Raw genomic sequence first — 8,048 nt, forward strand, 5'->3', positions numbered from 1 at the left:
GGGGATGTGTAATGAGATTACTGCTGTTTTCATGCCTGCCAGCATAACATCCATTCTGCAGCCCATGGATCAGGAGTAATTTCAACTCTCAAGTTTTATTAGTTAAGAAATACATTCTGTGAGGCTATAGTTGCCATAGATAGTGATTCTTCTGATGGATCTGGGCAACATAAATTCAAAACCTGCAAAGGAGTTACCCATTCTAGATGCCATTAACACTTGTGATTCATATGGAGAGTTCAAAGTATCAACGTTAACAGGGGTTTGGAAGACGTTGATCCCAACCCTCATGCATAACTTTGAGGGGTTCAAGACTTCAGTGGAGGAAGTTAACTGTAGATGTGGTGGAAATAGCAGGAGATGTAGAATTAGAAGTGGAGCCTGAAGGTGTGACTGAATTGCTGCAATCTCATGATAAAGCTGTAATGGACGAGGAGCTGCTTCTTATGGATGAGCAAAGAAAGTGGTTTCTTGAGATGAATGAAGATGCTGTGAAGATGTTGAAACGACAACAAAGGATTTAGAGTATTGTGTAAACTTAGTTGATAAAGCAGCAGTAGGGTATCTAAGGGTTGACTCCGATTTTGAAATAAGTTCTACTGTGAGTAAGATGCTATCAAAGAGCATCGCATGCTACAGAAATCATTCATGAAAGGAAGAGTCAATTAAAGTGGCAAACTTCATTGTTGTCTTATTTTAAGAAATTTCCACAGCCACCCCTACCTTCAGCAACCACTACCCTGATAAGCCAGCAGCCATCAACAATGAGGCAACATCACAAGACCCTCTAACAGCAAAAAGATTACAACTCACTGGCAGCGCAGATGACAGCATTTTTTAGTAATAAAGTATTTTTTAATTAAGATATATACATTGAATTTTTTTCAGCATAATGCTATTTCACTCAGTAGACTACAATATAGTATAATTATAACTTTTATATACACTGTGGAACCAAAACTTTGTCTGACTCACTTTATTGAGGCATTCACTTCATTGCAGTGGTCTGGAATTGTACCTGCAATCTCTGTGGGTATACCTGCATTGATTGATCTTTTGATAAGTATTTCTGTTTTCACTCAGACTTTAAATGTTTCTTCATTGCTCGGAGCCCCCGAATTTGGTGGTGGTGGTGTTATGGCTTGAATTGTGTTCCCTCCAAATTCTAAGGTTGATGTTCTAACTCCCACTACCTCAGAACATGACTTTTTTTTTTTTTTGGAAATAGCATTGTTCCATATGCAATTAGTCTAGATGAGGACATAGTAGAGTAAGATGGGCTCCTGATCAAACATGGTTGGTGCCCTTATAAAAAGTGGAAATTTGGGCTTAGAAATACAGGTAAAATATTATGTGAAAATGAAGGCAGAGCCCATGGTGATGCTTCTACAAGCTAAAGAATGCCAAAGATTCTCAGAAAATCACCAGAAGCTAGAGGAGAGATTCAGAAGAGATTCACTTTTCATAGCCCTCAGAAGGAACCAACCCTACTGACACCTTGATCTTGGAGTTGTAGTCTCCCGAACTATGAGACAATAAATTTATGTTGTTTAAGGGACTATTTTAGTTTGTGGGACTATTTTCCAGCAGCCCCGGCAAACTAATATAAGGGTAACTATGCTTCTAAATTATAGGCCTTTGGAGGTCTATTTTAAGATGTGTGTGAACCCAGAAAAATAACTTGTTAAAGGCAGATATATTAACAAACATAAAATTCTGTTTTGTCTAGGATTGAGGTAGGATCAGGAATTTGTTGTTTGTTTTTAGCTGTAAAATTAAAATGAGACCAAATCAGTTCTGTGAATTAAATGTATTTTCAGACACAGGGGTTTCTGCCCATTCCACAGGTAGGATAGATAATTTTCAAAATACTTGCCTCTGTTATTTATTGAGGAGGAATTTCATAGTTTGTAGTACTAGTCTAAGTCTGTTTATTAAGCATTTAGCAAAAGTGAAGCCTTTGTTTTTAAATGAAGTCACTCCTCTCTGTAGCATGAGCTCTATGAAGTTTGCCAACTCAGTTTGGTTATGGGAGGTTACTGAATGACACTGGAAACTGATTCCGCAGTGTTAACTACTGTGCATATGTGTGTGGGTTGTGGAAGATAAGATCTAAGAGAACACACAATAAGAAGAGACAAACATGAAATCTCACTACTCAATGGAGAGGTTTTAATAATTGTACTCTGTGATGGATTGGGTGAATGCTAAGGGAAAGAGAAGTTTTAAATATATTTATGGCTTAAACATATGGGTGAATGGTTCCATTTATTGAGAGAGGGAAGTCTGGGTAAGATATATAATCTAAGGAGTTCATTTTAAATACATTAATTTTTAGATGCCTAGTTACATTCAATATTAAGTACACACACACACACACACCTGAAGCTAAGTAGTTGTATGTAAAAAAATTGGGAGTCATAAACATGTGACTAGTGTTTAAACCATAGCACCTAATAAAATCAGCTGGAGCATGAGTGTAGATAATGGGGAAAATTGGACCCAGGACTAAACTCTCAGATTTCGATACTTAGAGGATTGGAAGAAAAGGAAGATCTAGCCAAGGAAACTGAGAATCGGGAAGAAATCCAGAGAAATGTGTCCTGGAAGCAGAAAGAAGAGAGTGTTTTAGGAGGCATGGAGTGCTCAAACACGAAATATTTTATTGAGACATTGAATAAGATGACCAGAAATATGCTCATTGCATTTGCTAAAAAGAGAATAACAGGTAGTAACCTTAACAAGATTAGTTTCAGTAGAGTAGTGGAGGGCAGAAGCCTACTGAAGAGAAGTTAGGAGGGAATATAATTCAGGGCAGCCCTCTTCCCAGCCACTGAGTGGAGCAGGGCAACGATGGTAGGGAGAGAGAATTCTGAAAATCTACCTTGAGACTTGGAATCTAGGAGTGCCTCTACTTCCAAGTTAAATGAACCAATTATTTCCCTCTTTAATCTAAGCCAATTTGTTTTGTGTTTCTATAATATCACTAAAATGGTCCTGAAAATGGAGGAATTAGTGACATACCCAAAACTCTGGAACTTAGTACAACCCCCACGAAAGGAATGCCTTCTGGCCTTTTTCTTGATTGTAGCCATAGGAGAAAAGAATGAAGAAGGCTCCCAGAAGTCAGGAACAGTCAAATAGCTCAGAATCCTACAGTCACTGCATTGCTAGGGAAGGCCTTATTAACTCTGACTAGAAGAACACGTTGTTTACGATGGCCAGGGACAACTGTAAATTTTTTCCCCTTGACCCTTCTCCTAAAGGGGAATTACATGGAATTACATTGTGGTTGTCTTGTTTTTCCTGTATTTCAGACATTATATTAGGGAGAGGAATTTTTTGTTTGTCTTCAGGTGCCGTATCATGATAAGCCTCATCTGGATTTGAGTCAGGGAGGAATGCACATAATTTGGAGATCAGAAGGGGAGTTAGATGCAGTAACTTGATAAGACTTTGAGTTGTCTCCTGTTGGGAGGAGGTGAGTGCATTTTTGGATTAATGTAGAATAGATGCACCATATTATGTGAGAGCATTTCCCATATTGAGAAATGCATATTTTTATGAACATAAGGGTATAATTGTTCTGAACACCCAGAGGGTGATATTTAATTGGCCTCTGTTTTATGTCTACCTCTTCTGGAGAATTGCTCCTTCTGGCTTCAATCTTGTAATACTTCTGTGGCTGTCAACCATATCATTCCTGGCCAGAGGGAATGATCTTGGAGCAAATGACCTAGGCCCAGTCGATATGATATCCCATTGTCTTGACCATAAAGATTGACCCAGGAGAGGTCATATGAGCAAGGATGGGCCAAATAGAGTCATTTTTCAGTTTGTTACTGGAGGACAAATTGTCTGACAATTGAGATCATGAACCCGGCTTAGTTCAATTGTGATTCATTCTCTGGGGCTGGACACGGCCAAGCTCCCTTAAACACACATGGCTGCTAGCTAATCCAAATTGTCTGTCTGGTAGCAAGGGATAAATGGGCAAACAACTGTTGGGAAACAGATTAGCAGTGTCTGCCACAGTAAGGTTTATATTTTGGCTGGTGGGAAGATGAGAGAGTAGCTGTTCAGTAAATTATTGATAAGGTGGTCATTTAGGGTGAGAGGTGAGGTGGAATTTTGAAGAGAAAGAAAGTATGAAATGATATTTGAGAAAAGAGTAGAGAGTAATAAATAGTTATCTCAGAGAAGAGGAAAGTCAATTTACTAAAAGAAAAATATAATGATATTTAGATTTCAGGGCACTATTGAGTACCTGTCTGAGATTTGTGTTCATTAATTCAAAATGAAACCAGTCAATCCAATTTTGTTAATTTTTCCTAAAGTTCAATGAATGGATGTAATGCTAACGATTTTCTTGGCCACTGAGTGCTAACTAGAAAGTCATTTTATTTTTATGGAGTTAAATTCACGTAATATACAATTAACTATTTTAAAGGATGCAATTCAGTGGCATTCAGTGTATTCACAGTGTTGTGCAACCACCACCTCTCAAAAGTTTCAACATTCTCTTCACCCTAGAACACTTCGTACCCATTAAATAATCATTCCCCAAAACCCCCTCCTCCCATCCCTGATAACCACTAATCTGCTTTCTGTCTCTATGGGTTACCTATTCTGGATAGTTCATATGAAAGGAATCATACAATATGTGACTTTTTGTGTCTGGCTTTCTTCACTGGGCATAATGTTTTGGAGGCTCATCCAAGTTATAGCAAGTACTTCATTCCTTTTGATGGCTGAATAATATTCCATGGTGTGTATACAACACAATTCGTTTATCATTCATCTGTGGTGGACATTTGGTTTCTACCTTTAGATATGAATAATGCTGCTATAAACATTCATATATAAGCTTCTATGTGGATATTGCTTTCATTTCTGATGAACCACCAAATTGTTTTCCAATACAGCTGTACCATTATACATTCCTACTAGCAATGTAGAAGGATTCCTATTTCTCCACATCACCAACATTTTTTATTTTCCATTTTTTAAAATTACAGCCATCATAGTAGCTGTGAAGTAGAATCTCACTGCGGTTTTGATCTGTATTTCCTTAATTAATGAACAATGATGTTGAGTACTTTTTTAAATTAAAAAACATTTCCAATTTTATTCATAAATGTATTAACCGAAATTGCGGAAGTAGATTTATAGAGCTATAAATCAATAACAAAACAGAAAATAAATTAAACATTCCAGAGACAACCTGAAAAGTTTCAAAGAAATACACATGAAATAAAAATCTACAGTTAAATTGTGGTTGCACAACAGGTTATATTCATTCCTGAATTTTCTCAGTAAGTTGTTTCTTATATATCTTTCTCTTTCCCAAATTGTCCAGTTTTGGCATTGCATTCAAAATACTTTTTATGGTTTTTGTCCAGTTTAGTCCGGTTATCACCATCTTGCTTCAGTGAATGCCCACGTGGACAGTTTTGCCATTAGGTTCTCACACTGCAACTGCCTAATGTAGATCAGGGGTCCCCAGACACCAGGCTGTGGACCAGTACAGGTCCGTGGCCTGTTAGGAACTGAGCACACAGCAGGAGGTGAGTGGCAGGTGAGCAACCGAAGCCAAATTTGTATTTGTAGCTGCTCCCCAGTGCTAGCTAGCATCACCAGCTCAGCTGCACCTCAGATGATCAGGCATTAGATTATCATAGAAACCACCGGTCCCTAGTACCAAAAAGATTGGGGACCACTGATGTAGATGACATATTTTTTTCTGTACAGCTGGACCACCTTGATGATTTGCTGACCTTTGTGCGTCCTCACACCACCTGGACCTCGTTGTCTTTGCAGATGCGCATGAGCAGACATTATACTTCTGCCACAGCTCCTTGGAGAGCAGGGATGACATGATCTTCCTGTACACATATGAGGGGACATTGAAATGATATTTGTAATTTTTACTGTCTTTTGAGAGCAGATAGATGTTGAATCTCATGGCACTGGGAGGGATCTTAAACATCTTTTCACGTGCTTGTTGGTCATTTATGTATCTTCTTTGGAGAAGTGTCTATTCAAGTCCTCTGCCTATTTTTTTAATTGGATTGTCTTTTTTACTGTTGGATTGTAAGAATTCTTTATGAATTCTGGATTCTAAATCCTTATTAGACATATGATTTGCAAATATTTTCTCTCGCGCTATAGGTTGTCTTTTCACTTTCTTGATGTCTTTTGCTGCAAATGTTTTTTGAAATTTTGATGAAGTCCAACTTAACTATTTTTTAATTTTGTTGCTTTTAGTGTCAAAGAATTCACTATGAAATATGAGATCTTGAAGATTTTTCCCTGCTTTCTTCTAAAAGTTTTGTAGTTTTTGCTCTTATATTTAGATCCGTGTTGACTTATTTTTTTGTTTATGGAATAAGGTGGGGTACAACTTCATTCTACATGGTTATCCAGTTGTCCAAGCACATTTTTTTTTTTTTTTTTTTTTAGTCAAGGCAACTCTTGGTTGACCTCACCATTTGCAAGGACCTTGTCAGTTTACAATCCCCTTTTTAATTTTATTTTTTACGCTTACAGCACTTGGTCTTCCTAGGTGGTCTCCCATCCAAGTACTAACCAGGCCTAACTCTGCTTAGCTTCCAAGATCAGATGAGATAGTGCTTGTTCAGGGTGGCATGGCTGTAGACACTGAGCACCATTTGTTGAAGAGACTCTTCTTTACCTACTAAATGGTCTTGGCACTGTTTTTGAAAATCAATTGGCCATAGATGTTTGGGTTTCCTTCTGAACTCTCAATTCTATTCCATTGGTCTATGTGTCTTATCTTTATATCAGTATGACACTATTTTGATTACTGTAGCTTTATAGTACATTTTGAAATTGAAAAATATGAGTCTTCCAACTTTGTTCTTCTTTTAAAATATTGTTTTGGCTATTCTGGGTCCTTGAAATTCCATATCAATTTGAAGATTGGCTTTTCCATTTCTGTAAAGAAAGTCATTATAATCTTAATAGAAACTACTGAATCTATAGTTTGCAATGGAGAGAATTGCCATCTTAATAGTACTAAGTTTTGAAATTCATGAACATGGAGTATCTTTCCATTTATTTAGAACTTTTAAAATTTCCTTCAGCAACGTTTTGTAGTTTTCAGTGTATCACTCTTTAACTACCTTGGTTAAATTTATTCTTTGGTAATTCATTCTTTTGGATGCTATTGTGGATAGAATTGTTTTCTTTATAGGTATACCTTGTTTTATTGTTTCACTTTATTGCATTTCACAAATATTGCATTTTTTACAAATTGAAGATTTGTGGCGACCCTGTGTTGAGCAAGTCTATTGACACCATTTTCCCAACAACATTTGTTCACTTTGTTATGGTGATTTGTGACCAGTGATCTTTGATGTTACTACTGTAATTGTCTTGAATCATGATGAACTATACTTAGGGGGAAAGCTATCCGTTTTTACAAGGGAGTATGAGGTTAGCCCAACATAATAAATGCCCCTTATCATGTTGAAGAAGTTTTCTTCTATTCCTAGTTTGTTAAGTGTTTTTATTATGTTGAATTTTGTCAAATTTTTTTTCACCTACTGAGATGATCCTGTTGTAGCTCCCCTTCATTCTATTCTATTAATATGGTATATTACAGTAATTAATTTTTTCTTAATGTTGAACCTCCTTTGCATCCCTTTGATAAATCCCACTTTGTCATGGTGTATATACTCTTATTAATGTGTTGTTGGATCCAGTTTGCTAGAATTTGTTGAGTTTACATCTGTATTCCTAAGAGATATTATTGATATTTTTCTTATAATATCCTTGCCTAACTTTGATATTAAGGTGACATGTTAGAAAGTGTTCTCTTCTCTTCTATTTTTTGGATGTTTAAATAGAATTAGTGTTACTTGTTCTTGAAAATTTGGTGAATTCACCAGTGAAGTCATCTGATCCTGGGCTTTGTTGAGGGAGCTGCTGTTTCTTTTTCTTTCTTTCTTTCTTCCTTTCTTTCTTTCTTTCTTTTTTTCTTTCTTTCTTTCTTTCTTTCTTTCTTTCTTTCTTTCTTTCTTTCT

At 36.6% G+C, this 8,048-nt stretch overlaps 1 protein-coding gene and 1 pseudogene across 1 annotated transcript in view; one reads left to right on the top strand and one right to left on the bottom strand.

Annotated features, from left to right (window-relative positions):
• CCDC192 (coiled-coil domain containing 192) overlaps positions 1 to 8,048 on the top strand; it is a 191,114-nt gene that overhangs the window by 41,442 nt on the left and 141,624 nt on the right. The gene's annotated exons all lie outside the window — the stretch shown is intronic.
• LOC111738555 lies at positions 6,541 to 6,659 on the bottom strand (annotated as a pseudogene).

Source organism: Pteropus vampyrus, unplaced genomic scaffold, assembly GCF_000151845.1.
Source record: "Pteropus vampyrus isolate Shadow unplaced genomic scaffold, Pvam_2.0 Scaffold39, whole genome shotgun sequence".
In the NCBI taxonomy this organism is placed as follows: Eukaryota; Metazoa; Chordata; class Mammalia; order Chiroptera; family Pteropodidae; genus Pteropus; species Pteropus vampyrus.